The sequence below is a fragment of the Neodiprion lecontei genome, chromosome 4 (assembly GCF_021901455.1).
Source record: "Neodiprion lecontei isolate iyNeoLeco1 chromosome 4, iyNeoLeco1.1, whole genome shotgun sequence".
NCBI classification, from domain to species: Eukaryota; Metazoa; Arthropoda; class Insecta; order Hymenoptera; family Diprionidae; genus Neodiprion; species Neodiprion lecontei.
In genome coordinates this window covers 24,741,208-24,766,222 of record NC_060263.1, presented here as the reverse complement: position 1 = coordinate 24,766,222, position 25,015 = coordinate 24,741,208, and the positions used below count along the sequence as shown (strand labels likewise).

At 44.6% G+C, this 25,015-nt stretch overlaps 1 protein-coding gene across 1 annotated transcript in view; it reads right to left on the bottom strand.

The window, feature by feature from the left end:
* LOC107227342 (transcription factor Ken) overlaps positions 1 to 17,908 on the bottom strand; it is a 28,298-nt gene extending 10,390 nt beyond the window's left edge. The window contains exon 1 of the mRNA XM_015668457.2: positions 14,660 to 17,908. The gene's annotated coding sequence lies outside the window, so the exon portion shown is untranslated. The remainder of the gene's footprint in view (positions 1 to 14,659) is intronic.
* Between the last annotated feature and the right edge of the window lie 7,107 nt (positions 17,909 to 25,015).

The window sequence follows — 25,015 nt, the reverse complement described above, 5'->3', positions numbered from 1 at the left end:
TGTAGAGGTAAAAGGAAACGAAGCCGATTGTTAGAAGGCAAATAACTCCTTCGATAACGCGAAGACGGTCGTTAACCCAGGGGACTCGGTTTAACGATGGAACCGAATTATTTTCTAAAATCCACATCCGGCGAGTATTTATTACACTAATCGTATATGTTGGTATAATCAATGTCTCGTGTATGTTGTGTTGTTCGTATTCGTCTTCGTTTTTCAGACGATTTTTATTAATGGGGTGCATTTTGAGAGTTTATACCTTTGGAGCCAATTATTCAACCCGATTGGGTTGTTTTTTTTTTTTTTTTGATTTGTAAGTATGCAGATCAAACTTTGATTGTACTTTTTTTTTTATTCATTATTGTCAAAATAACGTCGAACGTTTTGCGCTGTCCACGATATTTCGACTTCGCGAAGGTACAAAAATAATTGTCGGTTCTAGCAAATACTGAGAGGAAACGGTGAAACTTGGCGGAATGAATGGCCGACTGTATTGCGCAAAATAATTGAACTTTATTGGTCGGCGAAATTGTACCGCGGTAATATTCCCGTCTGCTAGGCAGGGGAGCCAACTTATTCAAAACAGGTTATGAGATGTCAAACTCTACAGCGTCAAGTGGCGAATTGAAATTATGTTATTACGACGATTCGCGACAGTCATGAATCAATCAATAATAAAAGCTTGCCGATCCTTCCGAAATCACCATATCAACTGTTTGAGATCTGCCGAACTTGAAAAAAATTATTAGCACTTGCTTAGCTTCCATAAATTGTTAAGCCTGCGTAAAATTACGACAAAGCTCGAGCATGCGTGGTAGAATAAATTTCAGCGTTATCTCTTAGTATATCCGTATTTAATAATAGTTGACGACAGGAATGTTTCGTTAATTAAAATAAATGCCATTCCTCTTAAGGAGAAAAATTGTTAATCTGTTAACGCTTTTATCAGATCAGATAAAATTTCGTCAAATGAAAAACACATTCCATTTCCAACGTTTTTACCTATGTAAGAAAATTAGGTGTACCATATGTATACAGTTTGTCGCCTCGGTTAAATATTAGCACAATTGTTGGTACTGAATTTTCCACTACTAGAAAACGATTCGCAGTGGCTATGTTTTCTGGTAACAGTTAGAGAATTTATTTTCAACTTCTATACCGAAAGCTATTTTCAGTTTAGAAGGTGAAAATTAAACGCTTTCAAGAATCCAACATAGGCGTAACCATAAATTTTCTTCGCTCGGTGTTTATAGGGAACAATTAGTGCCGTGTCACGTAACCGGGACATAATTGTCCAACTCGGTCTACAGCTGCAATGCATCGTATGTGAGGCGTGTGTTGCATTGTCGGGTAAAATTTATACACTGCACGAGACTGAATAATATTGCGAAGGAAAAAAAAATTGTAATTGCACGGCCGAGGAGCGGGAATGAATCGCCATTACGAAGTTCAGGGTCAGCTGCCGATCGGACGTTATGCGATTATTCCATTTGCGTTTTCCTTATTCTATTTGGGCCTTGGCGACGATGACGACGCCGCGACTCGGGGCCTCAAGCCGAGTCGCCGCGGCGCTGTGCGAGTCCCTCGTATCGGTAGAGAATGCCTTTTACTTTACAGGTGGGTTCTATTTGCGCTGTAACCGGTTCGGCTGCTTGTGTAATCCGCGTTTTTTATCATCTGTGATTTATACCGGTATTGAATTCTTTCCCTCTTATTACGCCTCTACGTATGTCATACGTTGTGGCTAGCTGGTGTGAGACTTTACATTACAGGGCCCAGCGCGGTTTCGTTTTCAGTTATTCAACATAATTCGGCATCCATCATCGATATACGAATAAATAATATATACCTTTCGAAGTCCTAACCGGTTGTCGGAAGTCATTCGAGTCACGCAACTCACGCGTAGGTATACGTACATTACTACTCCGTAACGAAAAGTTTCGTTTCGTGTCATAAATATCAAATTTTCACCCAAGTTATGCCATTGTTCCGAAACCCATCGCTCCTGCACTCGCGTCTTAGAATCTAACGCCGATGTGACGATGGCCGTGATGCCGCTTCCGCATCACGTTGTTGTGTACAGTATTTGCAGACAATCATCACGGACTTTGATGTGCCGTGTATGCAAGAGAACAGCCTTGCGGAGAGATTAACGTACAATTCCTCTCCTCTTACGGCAAAGCATGCGATACAATCTTCCTACGATTCTTTCGATGATAGCTTTCATTGTTCCTCGATGAGCGATGCATGTAGCTTCGAGGGAACACTGCGGTTCAACCTTGACGAGCGAGGGAAATTATGGGTAAAGATTCGCTCACAAGTCGAAGATTACTTTTTAAAAAGTTAGACATATCGGACCAACGGAGACAACGATTATTTATTGCTATTTATTGAAGACAGACAATTGACGGCAGCTTGATAAAAATAACCAATCAAAGCACCATTTTTCAACGAAATCGGTCAGCCTAAGCTGTCAAGTTCAACATTGCTCCAGTTATACACATTTTTTTTCGACATTTCCTTTGGACAAACTTATTCTTACAGAGGTTATACGGTTTTAATGGAATTGGATTGAACTCTTGTTAGAAAAGGTTTCAAGAAACATGCTTCTCTTCTAATGACTTACAGAGCCTAACAACCTAAAATTATTGACGAATGATGAACTTGGAATCTTTCGTCGACCTATTGATTACTATAAAAACTTAATTTAAATTCGTTTACGGATAACTATATATCTATAATCAATCGCTGGTCGTAATTAAAAGAAAACGAGCTTATAACGCGTGAGCTAGATTCAAGAGTCTGATTTCTTTCACCATTCCAGATAATGTAGGATTTTAAAAACTAATCACAATCCAACCGAGTCCTTGATTCACTCGTTTCTGAATATCAAATAATTTTCTTTTCCTCAAGAAAAATATATTCCAAGCATTACGGGTGTTCGAAAAAAGTAACGTTGTCCTTCGATTAGGACGACTGAGTAAAATTTCCAAGTACGAAGCGTAGTTTTCAAATCTCTGAAAGAAAAGTTGTGGAAGGTTTAGAAACTGGACAAACTTTTTCAAAGGGTGATTGAAAAAATACTCAAAACTTGTAGGTTCGAAGTTGTATCAGCGATCGATGTAGATATATGTCATACTTTTGCAGACAGCCATTGTTCGTGAAAATGCCGATAATAAATTACACGTGTTTTAAATACTTTTGTTCAAGGTTGCTTCAAAAACTGAGTTGAATTCGGAGTATCGGGGATGAGTAATTGCTTATTGGAGTATAAAAAAAAGAAAAATGGAACATTTACCGAAGCACGTCAAACTGTGCCTCAAAGACCGCACATGGTCGAACATACGTGACATAGTAAGTGTATTATTTGATCTAGCTACGTACCTAAACGCGTTCGAAGCTCGTCGAGACGATGATATACTTCTGCCACGGATGATAATGAATTAATGCGTTTATACCGCATGTATACGAGCTTGTGAAATTTCAGTGTTTCTTTCAGGTAAAGTCGAGGAACGTCTTTTATCGTATATTAAACTACGCGGCTCTTGCAATAACTTTGTTTACATTTGTCTGTTACTCAACCCCGGTGTACGTAACCACACGTTGACTCGTGATCGGGTTAATCTCTTCAATATCGCACACCATTTAACGCCCGAGCACCGAGCAGCGATATTATACACGGTGAAATAATATTATTTTAAACCAAGGTGCAGGTGCGTTATTAGCCAGAAACCAAGGCATTTGTCACCGTGTACGATGATATGCTGGTGAGTCGCGCGATATCGCGATTCCATTGATAAGTGAATTATTTCAAACGATACGCGGTCGAACTGATCAACTATCGCGACTTTATTATAAGCCTTACTCTAACGTAATCAATGAATCACTATCTCAATATCTTCGCTGGTGTACAACTTGGTACGGACTCTCTTTTACGGAGGCGATCGGTATCCGATGACTTTGAGAAATGAGGAAAATAAGATTTCTTACACCGATGAAAATATCAAGGCTATCGGTGCTCGAAAACTTCTTTCCAGCTTACCGATCGGTACCGATTGCAGATAGTCGGACGTAAATGAACAGATAATAACTTTTAACTTGAACTAATCAGTTAAAGTAGTATGTCAGATTGATAGTTGTCGGTGGGGCCTGAATTCGCAGTCTCTTAACTTGTTAGATAAGGAGCTTTCATCGTTTGAACGAAAGAAATTTTCTTCATCGTATTAACTATTCTATTGACTAAACGCAAGCTATGCACCAAAATTGACATCTCTTTAGTGATAAGATTTCCAGTGAAAATTCCGTCGTGCGAGAGGTCGAAGTGTTTTTTTTTTTTTTTTTTTTAAGTACTTGAGAAGCTAGGACGGTGTAAATCAGACCAAAGTTATGTGTTTAATGTGTTTATAAAGCCAACATTGATTTTTGGGAAGCTTGAACTTTCCTTCGTCATCGGTGATCTATTTCTTCAAAAAAATATGCTTTCTTGGACAATTCACGATTACAAAATGAATGGAACCGTATTTTGCCCATTTCAATTGTTTCAATGAACCAAGCAGAAATTTTTCACACCGTTCTGGCATATGAAATGTGACTTTTCTTACGTTACATCGAGGCGAGTGACATGAATATGGTTTTTTCAGATTTTCGGGATATTTTACGGTATTTCTTGGAAATAAATCCCAATGATTAAATGTCTTTCGTGTAAATTTCCGAAACTATCTATGAGCAATACGAATGTATTATCAACACGTGCGCCTACGTATGCCGCACCGACTCAACGAAAGTCTTGCGAAATAATTTGACTGTTTATTATTCCGGTCATCAAGCCTTCTCGGCAACGTCACGCTACGATTCAATCAACGGCGCATATACGTGTATAGATACACATGTGCATACGTGTAGGTGTACGTGTACATCCATGTATATTTTAGTCAGCCAACTATATGCGATAGAAATTTCAATGAAACATAATCAGATTACATTCTAGCGCAATCAATGAAACTGGCCAACGCGATTAACTGCAAGAATTAGCTATCATATACCGTTCGGAACTTTCAACCATAGCTTTTTACATTGTACACACTCGAATCAGCTGAAATTCTGACAGCTCAGGTTATACGTCCTAATTTAGTTGTTCTTTTTTCCCGCCGTGCAGGAATCGAGTTTATTCACCTACGCATATGACACCTCGTTAAACCGTCATCGAGACAGTAAATTTCATGAAAGTATAATTCCGACTTGTTTTTATAGTTCGATGAAAATGCTGTTGTACCAGCTGTGCTGTTGCTTGCGTTCCGTAATAGAAAACCAGAGCGAAGAGAATTAGAAAAAATTATATCGCGAGTAAAGATGGAGTAGATACGGAAAAAATAAATAAATTCGAGTTCAAGTTTTATATTCGTTAAGCATTGGTTGAGAATTTGGTCTCATCGGAAACGTATTTAAAAAGAAGTAATGTATACAATCGCTATCGCTTATTCTAACTCAATTTAGAACATCTTTTTTTTTTTTCTTTTTTATCACCTTTGAAACAGGTGTGCGTGTAGAGCAGTTTCAAGATTACGTCCGTTGAAGATAGAAATAAATTTATACGGGCGAAATTCTGACCAAGCATTACACACTTCCGATCCGAACTTATCTGTAGATATTGTTCGAAAAAAAAAAACACCTCGAAACCTTGAAGTCCAGATTGCCATCTCGTCTGGTGAAATTGATCTGATGATCGTTAAGTTAATATCGTATTCCAGTATCGAGTTAATAAGAACCGATAACGATCGGTAAAAGTAGACGTCTATTATGGATACATATATATACATATACATATAATGTATACATATAATTTCTACCTCGTAAAATGAATTGATAATCGTGTTTGTAATTCTATTCAAGTACAAAGTTCACTTTCGATTTTAAATTTCCGAGTATATATATATTTATATATAAGTAATCAAATTGAAATTTAAAATCGAAAGTGAACTTTGTACTTGGATAGAATCACAAACACGATTATCAATTCATTTTACGAGGTGGAAATTATACACATACTTATACGAGGTGGATAAAATATTTCTTTGATACGGGAACATTCATATAGGGACCAGGTCGTGGGGCGTTGTTCTAAGGACCGTTCCAAGTATACGCTTACAGAAATATCACGTAGAAAAGAGAAAAGAATCGAGCAATAGAGAACCGGGTGTAATAGGGTCCGTGATTTCCGCTCCATATACATATTATTTTTTTTTTTTTCGTTCCGTTCTGTTTTTTTTCTTCCTCTTCTTCGTTTCCTACATATTTTTTTTTTTTATTTTTATTTATTTTGTTTTTCTCTCTCCCGGTCCCAATTAGGGTTTCGCCAACGTGAATAGACCCTGTTTTATATGGCCGCCTTGAACGCCGCTCTGATCTCGCTCGCAGGGCTTCTTCACACCGAAATCCCAATTTACACGTTTTCACTTTTTTTTTTTTTCTTCTCTTCTACCGCGATATTTTCCCGAGCAATTTGCGCTTCCGGAACAGTTTCTTCAAAATTTTTAGCCCCAACTTCGTCGAGGTGTCGGACACTCCGCGTTCGAAAGCATTCCTTCATTACCGAAACCCGAAATGGGTTCGATTTTCGGTCGTGACACGCACAAGTCGCGCGAGCTGTTCTCACCGTCGGCTTTGTGATCGCGGTGTTCGCTGGCCGGAAGAAGGAGCAAACAATTGATCTCAGCATCCGCATCTCACGGCTTCCGGTACGGTGAACGCCGATAGTACGGGCCAGCAGCTGCCGATTAAATCTGCTCCCTTCTGTTCGTGGCTGCGTTTCAATCATTTTTCCAACCAACAATTACAACTCGCACGTGTCCCTGTGCATAGACGCAATGAGAAAGAATTCAGGGAGGAAATTTCTATGAGAGTCACGAATAATAGATATGAGATCTAGGCGCTGATAAGAAATACTCGTGAGTAAGACCTCGTATCTTTTTTCTACTCCTTTGGCACGTTGGCGTTGTTGCCATTTCTACATTTCTTTATCATTGTCAGAACATGGAGTCGAGTTTATGGAAATAGAGTTTACGCGTTGCCCACGCGTGCTGCTCCATCACTTTCCAGTATTTAGCGGTTTCCATCGTTCTGACTACTTAAAGGCGGCTGGTTCAATTTTAATGTTCTTCCAAGTCCATCTCTGACTAAGAATATCGCGATTTCATTCTACCGATCTTAAACTTCATTTTGCAGATGAAATCTTGTGCCTCCATTCTTCAGATTTTTCGTTGCGAAAAACCCCTCCGTATCAACTGCGAAAATTCTGTGTTTCAACTTTAAAGCACGTTTCGTTAGTCTCTTTTGACCGTTTGTTAACATTCTCAGGCATGAACGTTACAGGTGTGCTACAGCGTACACGGAAACTAATTTGCGTCAGAAATACCAGAGAAACGAATAGATCAATCCGAAAGAAATTCGTCTACGAAGTAACGTACTCGACGTTCAGATCATCTATCTTCGGTCAGAAAGTAGAAACTCTCTTCTACTCCAAAGCTTTGACAATTCTGACGGTTGTAAGCAGATCTCTGTCAAACTTCGTCAGCATAAGCATTTGCCCTCCAGTTAAATCTACTGATTATCGTTTAGAAATTTAAACAAGATTCAGAAAAGTAAAATGAAGTTTAACGACTGGTTGAAAGATCGCGACACTATCATTTGCAATGATTCAACTAAAAATTACGAGTGAATGTTGATGCTCGGAAAAAAGTAATTTCATCGGGATATTGTAAAGCCTTGAAATGAATTTTCGATCGTGTCAACTTTCAAAGTATCATCAGCAATACGTACGGTTAATGGAAATTTATCAACATACTGACATCGCAAGCTGTTCCAAAGTTGAACCCGAATGCACTAAGCGTGTTAGGAATGTGATAATTCAGTAAGGTTTGACAAAATTCTGTCCACTCGACTCGACCGCTTTACCTTAACGAAAACAACAATTCTGACTGCCGGATCTGGCTGCTACCTTCAGCCTAATGGGACAGAGTGACAAACCGCATCTCCTCGTCGAAAACTAGCGATGATTCTATTCTTGCCCATCAAGACTCATTGTATCGCGGATCAGGAATTCCGTCGTGGCTGCACATATTTTTCGCAGATGGAAATACGTCGCACCGAGTAAACGGCGTAGGTGGGAACATGTGACATGCACGTACCGACTCACCAGAGTCAGGACTATACACCGACATCGGATCGGGAGATTGGCAGATGGATGGATGGATGGATGGATGGATGGATGGGTGGATGGATGGATGGATGGATGGATGGATGGATGGATGGATGGATGGATGGATGGATGGATGGATGGATGGATGGATGGATGGATGGATGGATGGATGGATGGATGGATGGATGGATGGATGGATGGATGGATGGATGGATGGATGGATGGATGGATGGATAGATACACTCGTGGACAGAAGGAAGCTTGGGTGAAGTCGTTTAAACGTGAACGCTAAATGGCACATTGCGCGGCAACACACGCGCGCAAACGACACAAACACGGGAGATGGATGGGTATCCGTACATCGTCGAGGCGAGTCCCCGGTACGGCAGTGTAATAGTGACGGCGTATACATTTCGTTCAAGGCCAAAAGTAACAGCCTTTTCAAACTGCACTTACAGAGCGAGTTATGTAGAGGTAGGCAGGGTGGGATAGGACAGTAGACGAAGTGCGCGGCGTACGATACGTGCAATGAGCAGGCAGGCGGGCAGAGGCGAGTGTAGTATTCGCAGTGGCATAGACCACCCACCCCACCCCACAAGCGGGAACTGTATCGGGTTATAGGTGTAAGCCGAGGAACGGGCACTTATACAGATGTGGGCATAAGGTGGCGCACACGGCGGTCCCCAACATCCGTGAGACGCGGTACAAGAGTATATTGACAGTCGAGCAGACAAATAAATGTGCACGCAACACCGAGTAGTCGTTACATGATCCAGTCATTATGTAAGAACAATCGGCCGACTAATAAATAGACACTCCATCGTTGTGAATCTGAAGGGCACATCCATACCCGCGAATAACCGAGTGCGACGCGGCTTCGTGACACACGTAAGCGCGCACGTACGTCGGCGAACACAAGTCCCCGGAGAGCGCAAGAGAGAAGAAGCGCAATCCGCACACAGCCGTGTGTTCTACGCACAGAGAGACGCCCGCCGCCCGGCCTCGCTCAATTATTACCATGAACATAAACGTGCCGGTCTCTCCTCTACGATGTGTCCTATGCGCTCGACGATCCCCCCCTTGACCCCCCTTCAGCCCCCCTTACCCACCTCAACCCGCTATTCGCTCCCTCTGTTCAAGTATTACAGACACTCCGTGCTGCCCGGTTGCGTAACGCCAGTGATCTCACGTTGTGGGTGGGACATGCTCTGTGATACGAACGAGTACAGGGTGTCCCAATGGTCCCTTGTTCCGCCGTCAATGCGAAACGGCGACATTCAGACGCTTCTTTCTGTATCCCGTACCCTTATTCTCTTCCCGTGGTCCCCCTGCGATCAGTCACCCGGGAACACCGCGAAACTGCGAAGCTCTTCTCATGGACCGGGCAATGTCCATGCTTTTCAAAGGTCGCTCGCATCCTCGAACGGGAGATGGTCGATATTTCAATATTTCAAGTTCATCCCGATCATCTCGAATTTCGACGTTTCGCGATTTACAATGATGCCGAGGAAAGGTTTTGGGAGGTGAAGAAACGTGGTAGGTTTTTGATCCAATCACCTGTCGATCGATCCACTCGATTCTCTGGAATTCGGAACGCGAGATTCACCGCGTTTGTGCAGGTAGAATAAATAAATCCACGACCGAACATTCTTCTATGTTTCGAAGCAGAAATATCGTCGATGGTCAATATCCGCAGTGCGAAACGAGGCGATGGAATATTTTGCGATTACCTAAAAGCCTCGCGGGAATACCTGCAGCTTGTATCCGGCATGGATGCGCTCGTTCGTCGATCACGTGTTTATCATGGTGTGTAACGCACGGGGTGAGCGTAACCGGCTGATTTAGTGACGTACGACCGTCATTGTGACAAATAAGTCATACGTCGCCTGTGATGATTGTCAAGGTCGGTTGTTTGGGCTGCTCTTATCATCGCTGTCAATGGGAGTGGGGCCACTGCGTGTCCTAGGGGCCAGCTGTGGCCACCGTTAATAGCACGTCTTCCATTACATCCACGGTTCCGTACGACCCAACGGACGAATGTCACGGCCTTTAAGCACCCCTCACTTTACCGGCACTTAAGTGTCGAGTTATTTTCGGCTTTGCGACAATGAAAAGAGAAGGTGCAACACTCTCGTGTTGATCTTCCGGGTCGCGTTCAGACACAACAAGCGTTTCGATTCCCCGCGCTATAAAACTGCTGCATAAAATTGTTTTATCGACAACACGGAACCGCTGGATTTACTAACAAATGCGAAACAGATTGATGTACCGTACCATTTTAAATTTATGATGCGGCAGCAAAAGTCCTCTTCGAACTTCATGCTGGATCGAATCATTCCACGAGAAATTAACGTACTTTTCGGAAAGAGCACCGTTTCAAATGCTTGTCACGTTTCTTACGGATGACAAAAAGCTAACGATTCGATAAAAAAAAACATATCGGTTCTAGCTCCTGCCTGCCCCGGCATACTATTCTATGGTCACTCAGAATTCTCACTCGTCAGTGTGTCAAAATTATGAGCATACGGAGTAACTGTGAAATTTTTATCCCGAAAGTCAGAGTCCTAAACGATTTATGATTTTCGTGATGCGAGACTAGGAAAACGTTTTCTTTGATTGAGAAAAATCAGGCCCGAACCGTCCAGCGTCTTTCCAACTCATTTCTTTTCGAATTCTTAGATCAAGATAAGTACGGTTCAGCCGTTACTGATTGTGAGATATAACCGAAGGTGTATAAACGCAGTGGTATAAATTTGTATAATTCGAGCAGTCAAAGGGGGTTCATAGCATGGACGGTCTAAAATCATATCTATTTTTAGGAATTTTTTTTAAAGAAAATGAAAAGATTTAGAGCAATTTGAGTTTGAAGGATTAATTATTCATAGCTTCGAAAAGATTTTGGAATTTTTTCATTGTAATTAATAACAAACTGGAGGCATGGTGCTTATAAATAGCGAACGACCACGTTTTCAATCAGGTGGCGCAGATTCCTCGGTCAATTTTTATCCGATCGACTTGAAATTTTGACACATTCTTTAAAGCTTGTTTATCGATTCGAGCTCGTGGCTATTTTTTTTGATTTCGGTCTCAACATTTTTTTATGCAAAATTTTTTAATAATTTTTTTAATCGAAAAATCAAATTATTCGGTAATGACCGTATATATTTGAACATATTTTTTTTTTAACATTCGGGCTACGAGCTCGGAACCGAAGAAGTGTTTCTGATTGAACAAAATTTTTCTATCTGTTAGAAGTTGGACAGTGATGTCAGGAAACGCGCCACCACCAAAGCCCTCGAGTTCGGAGTCGTTCGCTATTCATATGCGCCATACGGCAGTATGTTTGTTGTTACCTTTAATGAAAGAATTCAAAAATGCTCTTGAAACTATAAATAGTAAAGCCCTCAAACTCAAATTACTCCAAGTGTTTTCATTTTCTTGAAAAAAAAAATCCAAAAAATAGGCATAATTTTAAACCGTCCAAGACACGTAGTTGGATGAGTTACGACGGCAGTCTTGAGGCAGTTGCGACCCTTGAGCCTTCGTTCAGGGCTTAGAGGAATTAGATTTCGAGACAGGTCTTTCTCGTATCTATCTTTCACAATTTAGTTCGCCTATCTCATTGACCGTGAGCTCTATAACGCGACGGGTGTATCAGTGCGTACACATCGCACGTACGTATATATGTTTTGGGACATGTGTACAACAGAGAGGCGTGCTGGCTTGTGTAAACGCGTTACAACTCTTTTTTACTCCAAGCGTAAATTAGACCAGTCTGTATCGGAGTGATAAACATTTTCGAGTCACACGCAGCTTTACACGCCGGCGAAACGACCTTCGACTAAATCACTGATTTAATATTAGCCGATTTCGAGAAAATAGGTGAACGCGCGCTCGTGTGCGTAAGTTTGTCGGATATTTACGAGCGAGCGAAATTCTACGCAGAATCTAACGCCAAGACTCGCGTTAGATATACTGCGAAAACTTTTTCCCTCGGTGAGATTATACCGATATAAATACCGTCGAGACGATGTGTGCGAAGATAGAATATGCGAGTGAATAACGAGACTGAGGTACAAAAACAATTATGAGGAACAAAGAAGGAAAGAAAGAAATAACTAAAAAAAAAAAAAATATTAAAAAAATAGAAGAAAAATCGTCAGAAAACTAGCAAAAAGAAAACCCGCCGTACCATTGTGTATGCACAAGACTACACAGGTATTTACAAGCAGCGTTGTGTAACAAATGCCATAATGTGGGTGGCGCGGAGCAGCGTAACCGGCAACCGGCAAGCTGCCGCTCCAGTGCTCTTTGCGAGAGAAGGCTATTACTAAATGCGCGTGAAAGCCATTATGCGCCAACTTCGGACCGAATCAAGTCGGATGAATCTATACGAAATTCACTGTTTCTTGTTTTTTTTTTTTTCTCTCTCCTCCCCTACCGAAGAGCTTTGCTCCTCGTAGCTATGCAGCATGTGAAAGAAAGAATCTGAGGTTTGTCCAGAGACCGACGTTCCCTTTCCAAGGATGCGGCGGCGTTCGAGGTTTGACGAATCGGATTATCGCAAGAAATTCATTCCTCTTGGGGCATGGTCCGGTTTTTATTTTATTCCGTTCAGGCCCCGGGTTTCACAACAGAACTCGGGAATCGGTTCGAGTCGGACGGCCGGTTTACGTAACGGCATCCTCCCATTGGCGACTGTGAAATTACGTCGGCGGGAGCCGCATGCGTGCAGCAGTCCATCAGTAGAGAGAGCTCGAGTCGTTTCGGCCGAGACTTACACTGTGTGGGCACTCACTCGCTCTCTCGCTCGCTCTCTCGCTCTCTCGCAGCGCAACGTAACAGGAGCGCGCTAGATCGTTAGAATCGGCCGAAGGCCGGCTAAATTACACGAGTTCTTCAATGTCACGAGTCCCGCCTCCGCCTCAGTCTCTCCGTTTCAATCTCCACTTCCACTTCTCCAACACCGTCAACGACGACGACGACGACGACGTGGAGGAGGCGCACTCTCCGCTGGTCTCACCTCCGCTTTCATCCGCTCGTCATCGGCTTCTTCTCGCCGTTCCACGTGATCAGCGCAGCGCAATCGATCCTCTCGGACTGACCTTGACTGCGCGGCAACATCGACGTCGATCGACGATCGGCGAACGCACACTCTACGGCGAAACCACGGAAGAATTTCAATTTCACGGAGCGATCGAGGATCGAGACGCTTTCCGATCGGCCGGCCTCGCGGTGCAAGGTCGGATTTCGTGCGCTTGCTTTTCTAATGGCAGCTGGAACAGCACCGATTCTCTCTCGCGTTTCGTTCGCCTTGAAGCGGCGCTTACGATATATTTGTACACGCAACGAAACGGAGAGAATTATTAACCCGCAGCAGCGCTCTGCAGGCCCATTTCTCGATTGTGACATGTGGGGCATGGACACGCGGCTCGCGAGGCTGGCCCGCCGAAAATCGAGGTGTGGAAACCCGGTGCATAAACGTTGACGAAAATTGCTTCAGGTACCGAACACCGCGTCCCGTGCCGTTCCGTCGGTTCGAAAGTCTTTCAGGCTCCGGCTTCGCGCCGATCAGCCATGCCGAGCACGAATTGAGCGCCGCGCGCACGTTGGAACAAACGACGATAGGCCCCGATAGACGAAAGTGAAAGGGAGGGTGGAAAGGGTCCGACTAGCGCTGGGTCCCGCTGGCTTTTACAACCTCCGCATCGCTCGCGCTTTCTTGCCTGCCTATCTAGAAGCGATTCGTGGTTTCGCACGGCTCCTTGTGTATCGCTGATAAATTATATCCGAGTAATTAGAAGACTCCGGAGCCGAGCCTCCTCAAGGCCCCGGCTCCGCCGGACCGTACTTCCGGTTCCGATCGACTTCCTCTTTTCTCATCGCGAACGCTCCGCGAGGCTGGATCGTGGCGCGAGCGCCACCGCGTCAATATTTCTACTCCAAGGGCTTTGACCAATATTACCTTCGATTCGGATTTCCCGCTCCTCGGGGCGGCCTGATCAGCTGATCATCGGTCGCGTTTTGGCGCGAACGCGAGGAAATGTGTGCGCGCAATTTTGTGCGTCGACCGCGCGGCGGCAAATTTAGGCGTCAACTGCCACTCTTTACATATGAATGAACCCGCTGCTCTTCCTCCCCCCTCTTGGAATGATTCTCTTATCAACGCGAACTCCGACTGCATGTTTTCGGTGACAGTAGCGCAAACGATTTGCACTCAGGCGCTTCGGATGTGCAAACGCAAAAGCTCGACGTTGTTACATTACACTGGAATTCCCGAAAGATGTTTGTCGTTCTTTTTCCGACTTTATACCTTGCTTGTTTTAGCTAGAAATAGACACAGTGACGCGTTGAGTACGTCGCAAAACTTGTATACGAGCCTTGGGCAAACATATAAATTCTGTGATAGTGAAAAACGTGCGAGGATCAATCACCGCGCGTCGTGTCTTATTTAAATTTTCCTTCTACCTTTCAGTAGTATCCAATATCCAATCCAAAGTGTGCGACCCGCGAGCGGGTTTTACGTTTCTCTCGACGAGTACGGATACATCTCTGAATGCCGATCGTCAAATCTTCTTCCGTGTAATCCAAATTGGCAAATACCAGAACAACACGTATACGATTAGATAATATTAGGCACGGTTAACTGACAAACATTTGAATTTCACTAGATATTTCTTTACTATTTATTCTTTGCTTTTATCTCAATTTTACGTATTCGTCAACTTTTCGATTTCTCTTTATTTCTCTTTCTTTCGATCCACGATCGGTTTAAATTGGCCACTGTCACTTCACCAGGTTCACGTTCTTCTCCACATAGTCACTGTGTATAATTTATTTACAGACCGGCAACGAAGACCACGGCCAACAGCAAGTGGCGAGAAGAAACAAAAAGAAAGAACAAAAACAAACACAATTAACAAAACAGTAACACAACTTATGTCAACACAACCGTCGAATATCGATTGACTCGATTTGTTACACTGTAAAAATTATCGGTCGAATTTAAAGAGACACGCTTTTGTACTCAAGTTTCGTCGATTACTTCACTCGTTTCTCTTTTCCGTTACAAGCGAAACGTGTAAACCATTCCTCTCGTCACTATTCGAAACTGTAAAAACTTCACCATGGATTCATCACGAATACGCGGTTTATTCCTCGCGTCGGTTGCGGAAGACGCAACTTTACATCCTCTAATTCGCTGATGCGGCTCGCTAATGCCGCATGGCTGTCGCCTCAAGGTCAATCCGCCAACCGATGGTCTCGGCGTCTTCTTATCACTCACGAGGATCAAGCGTACGCGAGTTTCTTTTTCCGTTTAGATAATCCTCGCGTGGAACAACGACGTCGCGGTATCGTTGTCGAGGAGCTTTAGCGTGAAATGGGGGATCTCCCTCAACTCCGCGTTCGAATTCCCCGCGCGAATAGAAAAGAAGATCGCGCCGTCTCGTCTCTACTTTGGTACGAAACGACGTCGTTCCCGGCTTGCCCGCCTTCCTTCCTACGCTTCTACTTTTTTCCTCTCTCTTCTTTTCCTCCTTCGCCGGCCGTGGCGCGATTGCGCGCGTGTTTGTTGCGTTGTTGTTTTGTTGTTCTCCTGTCTTGTTTCTTCCTTCCTTCTTTCTTTACTTCTTATTTTTTTATCCGCGTTACTTTTTTCTTTTTTCTTTTTTTTTCCCTCCTCTTTTTCTTCTTCCTCTTCGGGCCTCCCAGCGGCTCCAGGGTCAGCCGGCTGGCTTAGCACTTTTACTCGCCTGTGTCCCAAGGACTTGCCGCGCTTCTATCCCTTTCTCTTATCCTTTCGCGCGCGCGCGCGCTCGCTCGCGCTTGTTTTTTATCCCTCTAACCTTTTTAGCGGACTTTTAATTCCAACCGTTACCATAGCGTTACTTATGATCACCGCTGCCCGCTTCAAGGTAAAGAAAAGGTAATATTATAGAAAGGCGTTTACATCACACAGGCATATCAACGTATCGATGAACGCATGTGCATAGACACATAGCACGTATCCAATATCTCCACCTGCATGCACGTATGAAATATGTCATACACATACACCTCGTTTCAAATGTCAGATAAATGTTGCCACTCTTTTCTTTCTTCCTTTCTTCTTCTCCTTTATCTTCACTTTTCGATCCTTGTTACTTTTCTTTTTACTCTTACTCTTCTTGTTATTAATATTAAAAATATCGTTCAAGGATCGTCCGCTGCACTTGCGGTGCATTCAGATGGCGAGATGCGTGTATTACGTTTCACGATTCAAACTCCTTATCGCGGTGGTGTGTGTGCGTTCCTTCGTACGTTCGCGTGATCGCGGGTGTGTGGGTGTTTTTTTTCACTGACCCTCCCCCCCTCCCCCCCCGGCCCCCGCCCCCGCCCCCACTGCCCCCCTCGACAATGTTCGCAGGTCCTTTTTTCCGTTCTCCGCGAAACCTTCTCTCCTCGATGCTTCGTCAAAGTGCGACAGACGCGAGTTCTTGAATTCGATTCGACGCAGGTCCGAAAGATCCGCGGTTGTTTCGCGCGCCGAAAGTAACAGCGTATCTCTCTCTCTCTCTCCGTCTCTCTGTTTCTCTCTCTTTCTCTCTCTCTCTCTCTCTCTCTCTCTGTGTTTCTGTATCTTTCTCCGTCTATCAGCCCGTCTCCTTCTCTCTCCTCTGGTTTTGTAACGCTTTACGAAACTCCGCGCCAAAGTAAAAGTCCCGCGAGCGAGGTTGGATCGTGCAGCAGCTAGGCGGACGACTGACTATACGGTGAAACAGAACAACGCGGTGTTCGATTATTAACGATATTTAAACCGCCACGCAACCACCTTGCAGATGAATTCAGATTGCGCCCGATGATAAATTTGTAGTTTCGAAGCGAATCGAGTTGCGTCGCTTCTTTAAATTACGATGACACTTTTAACCGTCGTCACTTTTCATAATTTCTTTTGGAGGGAAATATTTTTTTCTTCACACAAAAGGCACCAACGTATCAATATTTAATACCGTAATCACTTTCCCCCGATGTGTTTTACTTTGCGCGCACCAAGGAAAACACTCCGAGCAACGGGCACACACTGATCGCGAGAGACACGGGGAGACGCACACTTAAACGCGGGGTGAAAACTGCTCGCTCCGTCACAGAGAGACGCACTGAAAGTGAACACAAGAGATACACAGACACACACCGCGCTTGCCGCCGTGTGTTTTGACGACGGCGAAAAGTTGACTTTCGCAAATCCGCAATTCCGCGTAACCGCGCGCGGTTTGTGAAACGAATCCTTGCAGCGGGTAGAAATCCTGCGGGTACCAGCCTCGTCGACACGGTTCGCATCCGCTCTCCGTTTCGGATAAAACCGAACGATTGCTTCGGGGTGGGTGTGTTGGATCAGTGATTTCGCAACATGTCCGATGCGATCATCGTCAGTGTTTTCTTCCTCCTCCTCCTCCTCCTCCTCCTTCTCCTCCTCCTCTGCAGGGGGGCGATTCTTCTCGGTCGGGTTCGCTCTCGCTTTCCGAAACTAATAAAATCCTCGATTCCGCTCCTACTTGCGATGATGGTCCGCGGCGAGAAGGGGGGCGTTTCGCCGTCGTTGTCTTACGATTTCAACGCGCCCAGTCGACGCCGCCACCGCCGCTGCTGCTGCTGCTGCTGCTGTTGCCGCTGCCGCTGATGGTGCCGCTGCCGCTGCTCCGCCGAGTTTCAACTTTTACTTTCAGCTCTTACACAACACCGGACCGCCGCCGCCGCCGCCGCCGCCGCCGCCGCCGCCGCCGCCGCTGCCACCGCCGCCGCTGCCGTTGTCGTACCTCCGGTGTCGGTGTGCCTCTGTGTGCGTCGGTGAGTGAGCCCGTGCATTCGCACGGTTGCCCCGACTGCCGCGTGTCTCTCGTGAGCGTTTCGTTTCGGTGGCTTCAAGCCGAGCCTCCTCCTCTTTCTCCTCCTCCTCCTTCTCTTCTCGGTCTCGGCGCGTTCCTCCCTCTCTTTTCCTCTTTCTTCTCTCTTATTGCGTTACCTCCTTCCGGATACCTACGGACTTCCGGTGCACCGCGAGATTCGAAAACGTGAGGAGCTGACGCGACATTCACCCCGCAACCGCGACCGAACCGCCGATTCAGTTCCACCGAAATTCGCCCCGGCCAAACGGAGTCTCGAGTACGTGACGAAGACCGGACAGATCGGTATCCCGACTGCACGATCGCCTCGTAGTCTGAAACCGAAACCTGGCCACACCACCGCACTTTCTCAGCATTAATCCCCCGCGCCTCGCTAAGGGGCTTGAGTAGGGGGTCACGCACTGCCGCTGACCCGGGAACCGGCGAGGGCGTTAAAGAGTTCCGTCCGGAAGTTGGTCGCAGCCTGACAGAGACCAAAGTGCGATCGAAAGCAAGGGTCGTTCTCCGTCTATTCCTCTCCTTCGTTCCTCGGCGAGCGTTGAAACGAAACGAGTATCCTCGACCAGCAGCACCGCTTCACCAAAACCGCCAGGTGGTGTCGTCGAGCAGTTCTTCCACGTCCACAGACTCCCGGTAAAGTAACTGGCCCGAAAATTACGATGCAAAAGGGTCGGTGCTGCGTGCGTCCCGACACTCACGGCTCAAGGGTTGAAGAATACTTCGGCGCACCTCGAGGGAGGGAGGCAAGGATTCGTTTCTGCCCGCAGGGGTCAGGGTTGGGCCCTCGGACGGTGTGCGGTGGGGTGGCGGCAAGGACTTCGCTTAACCGGAAAACAAGTGGCGGCCCGACTCTCTTGCGGGGCGGATGCTTCTCGGGGTGGGGCGCAAGGGTTTCGGATCACCGGCCGCCCTTTCCAACGCCTTCCGCACTTCGGCGAATCGGTTAAATAGAATCTCGGGGGTGGTTAGGTCAGTTCCGCTTCCCGTAGCGATGGCGATACTCACGCAAGTCAAGGCGAGAAACGATCAACAGGGGTCGAAGCGGGGGCGGGGGGGGGGGGGGGGGGGGGATGTATCCGCGCGCGAGAAATTACCACCGCCTTTTTTCTTTACCGTCTCCTTACGTTCTTACGTTCTTGCTTGTATATTTAGTAATCCTTGATTTTTATTATTTTTCCCTTCCCTGTTTTCTCGTTATTCTTTTTCCTTCTTCTTTGTTTTCCTCGTTGTTGTTGTTGTTGTTTTATTTTCTTGTTTTTCCGACACACGCCGACGCGTTCGCGATGAGAGAGGAGAGGCAAACTTTGCAGCGCGCTCGGTTCGTTGTAGGTTCTGTCTAGCGGGTCTACGGCCAAGTTCCCTCCACCCCCCCACCTCCTCCTCCTCCTCCTCCTCCTCCTCCTCCTCCTCCTCCTCCGCCATCCAGCTCTCCCTCTTCCACCACCTCGCTCTAGTCCCGATGCCCTCCGCCCCCTCTCGTTACCTACCTCGCACCGACCCCCGCCCCTCACCTCCCCTTCCACCCCCCCTTCCACCCCCCCTCCCCCGCTCCCTCCGAATCGCGCTCCTCGCGCGCTCCAAAGCCGCGCGACTCACTCTCCCTTTCCCCACTAGCACTGCTCTTACTATTACATTACAAATAGCTCTCCTACTACTTGCTCCGTGGCCAGAAAGTGTATAGTAAACGGTGCTGCACGCTAGTACCTACCTTGCATGTATGAGTACCCTGAGGCCTACGCGTCACTGTATCGTGCGTCGAATGTGTGAGTGAGTGAAGCTGTTCTACGAGCTCTGACGAAGCACACATCACACTCACGTAACTATTATTCGCGTTTCATGCTTTTCTGCTCCGTACCTACCTCACTCACACCCTTAAAGATCTTTATGCAAAGTATTACATATGCGCGATTGCCTCTGTGCGTGCGTTTGTGTGCGGATACACAAGCCGACACGCGGCGTTGGTCGACCGCGTGTGCGATACACGCATTCGGCGTACACACGCGTGCGTGACTATTCGTACGTAATAGACGGCGATGAGGTATCTTCGCCTTGACTTGGCGGAAAACACGTTGCATCGTTTCGTTGCTGTTGCTGACTTGTGTGCGTGTGTGTGTGTGTGTGTGTATAGAGTGCCGTTTCCGAGGTTCGAGAAACCACAACCGCGCTTTCGACATTTGAATTTATCCTGACCTGACTTCAATCCGAAGCTTGAACTTGAGGGGAAAGAAAGTACTCGCAACTATCTTCCGCGTTGTGGCCACCAGGAAATATTACGAAATAGAATGTTATCTCCGTTTAGCGGAATATCCATAAACTCGCACAGCCGAATGATTTTACGCCGAAGAAAAAAAAAAAAAAAGAAGCTATCCTTACACTGAGAAAAGGGTTTATTTATCTACCGTTAACAAACGTATACATATTTGGATACGGCGAAATAAATGTTTCGTTATTGTTATGAAATTTTAGTCGAATCAAATATGATTTGTCAACTATTAACCAGATTCTATCGATCAACTAAAAATTGATAGTAATAACGAAACATTCACTTCGCCATATCCAAATATGAGTTTGTAAACAGTAGATGAATAAAACCCTTTTCTCAGTGAAGTTTTTCACCCATGAGACAAATTTAGTACGGCAACTGTTTACGTCACACTTGCTCCAGAATCGTTTTCGGCAAATGTGCGACGGGTATTTTACGCCCGGCAAAATGACAGCGATAATAATTCAGTTATGATTTCACCTCCGATGAAAGCCTGCAACGCAAGACCTGATAATTCAGCCCGCGATATTCGCTCCTTATACGCGATACATCCACTAACCACGTCGTGCGGTTCTTCACTCTCGAGACGATATCCTTCCTCGGCTCAACAACTGCAGATCATATCGCTCCAGTTGCAGGTACTGACCATCTTTGCCCTCGCGGTTTTGTTCGAGTTTAAGATCGATTGCCAAGGCCCGAGTATTTTCTTCACCGCGAGACGCACGCCGAACCTTATTTTCCATAATTTCCATCTTTGTTCCCTATATTCCTCACCGTTTTACCCGTTAAACTATACGCATGCGGTACGTGCATGTTGCCGTATCTGGGACCACGTATAGCTGGTACAATAGAGAAATGCGTCTTTGGAATTTTTAGTGCTATGTGTATAGGTGCTTACGGATTTATTTGTTTATTTATCTATTCATTTATTCATTCATTTACGCACGGCTAATATAAAAGTGCAGCTCTCGAAGGCCAAACGCTGGCTGTTGCGCAATCGATGGTTATTATACGTGTGTCTGCGATTACGAGATTACGACTCGACGGTTCGTATTTATTTCCCCATTTTTATTTTTTTTTAAATTTTTTTCTTTCTTTATCTTCGTCTTATATTTCTTTACTCAATCTTCTCCTATCTCTTGTCTTATTTTCACATTTCAAATCACTTTATAGTATAGTGTGCGAAGTACGCAGCAGGTGGTATACAGCAAATTTGTAAAACTCTGCGTAGCTTGTATTTTTACATACGCGTACAAGTGTGCATACATGTGTCGTATACATAGACTTCCCGAGGTATCTCTTATCTGGCCAGACGATTTTTATCGCTTGAGTCATCGTGATTTATAATTAGAAAGTTTTTTTTGAATCGTTGCTGCAGAATTCTAAATACGGTTTGTCGTTCTTTGCCGATATAACTCTGATTTTTTTTTCTTCGTCTTTTCTTTTTCTCTTCTTCCTCCTCGTAAGCCGTTCTACGTTGTATTTCGCTAGTGATAATTTAAATTTGAATAGTCAACGACACCTAAGCGCGCTGAGCGCGTGATACTCCGTCTCATGTTCACACGCTTATACGTACATTCATATAAACGTATCTAAACAATTATCTATTTTTGTATAACTCACAAACGTGGTTTAAGTCCGTAATTTTGTCAACCGGATACCTTGTTCCATCAATTTATAGAAATTAGTGCAATTCCTTGTACGATGTAATAAATGTCATTGCATCAACATTCTACATAACTCTCATGACTGCGGTTTCATTTATCTAATCAATGCTGGTGTAATCCGTGTATCAAAACATCTATTGCATGGTTACATATCTATCATTTTTTAACTACCACCAATATATATATATATAATTAACTGTCTGACGAATAATGGGTAAAGAAAAGTATGAAAGGAAGTCGTTGAAAGGTCGCTGAGACGTAATACGAACAAGTTTCTGATGGCGAAATTAAATTTTGAAATTTTAACTTAATTGACATGAAGGTGCTTCAGGATTTCACGCAACGGCGCCGTAAAATGTATTGGTATTTTCTTTCTCTGTTGCATCGTAACCTGATACATTCATTTTTCACATCTCATGCAATAAATATAACGAATACATGGTGTCTTCGGAGGTTCGGTTTGATCGTATCTCGTTATGTATTAATTTGCATGACTTGTAGGATGAGTGAGGAAATTGTAGAGAAATTATTGAAATCTCAAATGTTGACGAGGCTGTTGTCTTCGAACTTAAATTAGACAAGATTCGAGCTGTTTATAGCCAATGTTGAACCGATGCCTCATTTCTTAACCGACGTGTATTCAACCCTGCTCAGCCCTTCGTTGTCACGTTGGCTCAATTCGACCCACCATACGTGATAATCAAGTATCAGAAGTCTGCAACGATATTGAATTTCGGTGTCAAGAAAAACTGATGGAAGAATTCAAGTAAATTCAAACTATGAATGACCATTGCGTTCATATGACAAAAACCTAAGCAAAGATTGAAGTAGAATCGTAGAATAAAATTGGCTTACATGAAGGAGATTTTGATTAGCAAGTCAGAACATTGCCAAATAAAAAAGCCGAGCTGAAATATTTATCCTTTGTTCTACGTGGCTCAGGTACGTGTATCTAGGGTTGCTAAATGAACTCTGATCAGAGCTGGGAATTGTTGAAAATCGTTTAATTTTAAACATTGTATTTTGCCTTTCTATTTCAAATAGATTCGAACAAGAATTGCAAATTTTTTTGAAATGGAAACGTTATGCATTTAGCTATCCGTCTAATGTCAGTTTTCCCAGGATTCCGTCTGAAATGCTCATCTCTTTTCAGAGAGACAGAAGCGTTTCGAATGATTTTCCGCTAGTAAACAGTGCGCGATTGCAGTGCTTGTAATATCTTTCTGATAACAACGACTAGCCAGTAATACAATACTTGTCAACCACCGTCTGGACCAATTTTACGATTCTTTTTATACGTTGGAATGACAATGTGGCCTAACAAAATAAAACACAACAAATACGAAAGATAGGTAACATGAAGAATTGCAGATATTTAAACTGAAAAGCAGTGTAAAGCATATCCCAATTTAGATGCCACGCAACATTTTCGAACTAATATTAAATACCGGTTTTATATTTTTCATCGACAAAATTGTGAAAAGAATTCGCATTTGTCAGCTCGAGCCACAAATCATTGTCCGTTTTAAATGCGTTTATCCAGCCTTCACTCGAACTTATCCCAACATCTGAATGCAAAAACGCACAACCGCACCTCCATCCAAAAATGCCTGACGTTACAATAAACGTGGCTCGCGAAAAGCGCATCGGGTATCTTATTGGCACAATTACTCGCAGCTCGCGGCGGTTGATATTCATTCCGCAGAGCTGTGAGGCCGCTCCAATTATCGCGGGTCCGTTCTCCGTCCTCGCGGCAAGCCCGGTCGAGAGGATGAAAAGGACTCGGGCGGGCCTTAAGGCCCCCTAAGAGAAAGAGAAAAAGAGCGTAAGAGTCAGGCGCAGTCGGACTTTCTTCTGTTGCGCGGCGACCGGACGGTTGAACCTCTGCTCCTCCGTCTTTCTCTCCGGTCCGGTCGTAAGTTTCAAGGTTATGTACCTCACAGTTGCAACTTGCGAGCTGCTGCACCACCGTCTACGAGGCCCTCATCTCTGTGTCCTGTCCGTGCGACCGGCGACTCGGTGTCCGTGTCTCGATTACGTCCTCGTCCAGCCGGCCTACCGCGACTTACTCGACCAGCCAGTTTCTGAGATGTCTCTTTATTACGCTAACTGGTCTTCTCGGTCCTGCGAACCGGCCTGAATTATCTCCCGATGTACGTTTCAGTCTTGAACCCCTGTTACAATACCGCGAGAGTTTCGGGAAACTGAACATCCTGACGCGCATGCGCTAAATCACCTCGTTTCATTGGCAGATTCAACTGATTCGTTCGGAGTTTTTCGTCTGCTTGATCAGGTTGACCAACTCGGTTACGGCCAGACGTTGGTTACCGAAATTCGCAGGCGTTTCGAGGTTGCGTATCGTCGAGAAAATCATCAAAATCATCGTCAAAATGTGACGGATCTGCATTTGAGACAACGTAACCATGGAACTCTTTCGCGCATTCGCGTTTCACGTCCAGATTCAAACAAACAAAGTTGGCCAGCCTGACTACATAGATGAAAAACTGCGCACGCGGTTGTTCAGTTTCCTGACACTGGACGTTATACCTACTTTTTCACTCTGTACATTTGTAGCCAACTTCCACCGATCCATTACTCGAAGTTGATCGTTTGACACCTTTTCGAGGTATCGAGATAACGAGAAAGGTTCAGAATCGAGTTTATCGGTAATTTATCGACATGTGCAAGAAAATTTATAGATATAAATGTCGAATTGTTCAGACCTGCAATTTTCTAAAAATGGGTCTTTACCTCCAGAGAACAAAGTAATTTTTTTTGCGTTCTCTTTTCTATGTCGACTCCGTCAAATTTTTGAATAACTGCTTTTCGGTTGTAAACACCATGGAAGGTTTGTCAAGGATGAGGTAGAGAGACGAGTTAAGTGGGTTGTGAGATTGTTTGTTGTGTCTATTTGAGTCGAGTCCGGTGAAAACTGCAGTTTGAATTCTTACAATAAATAGACGGAAATACACGTGCACACTGCTTTAGTAAATTTTAAGGACAAATAGCAGGT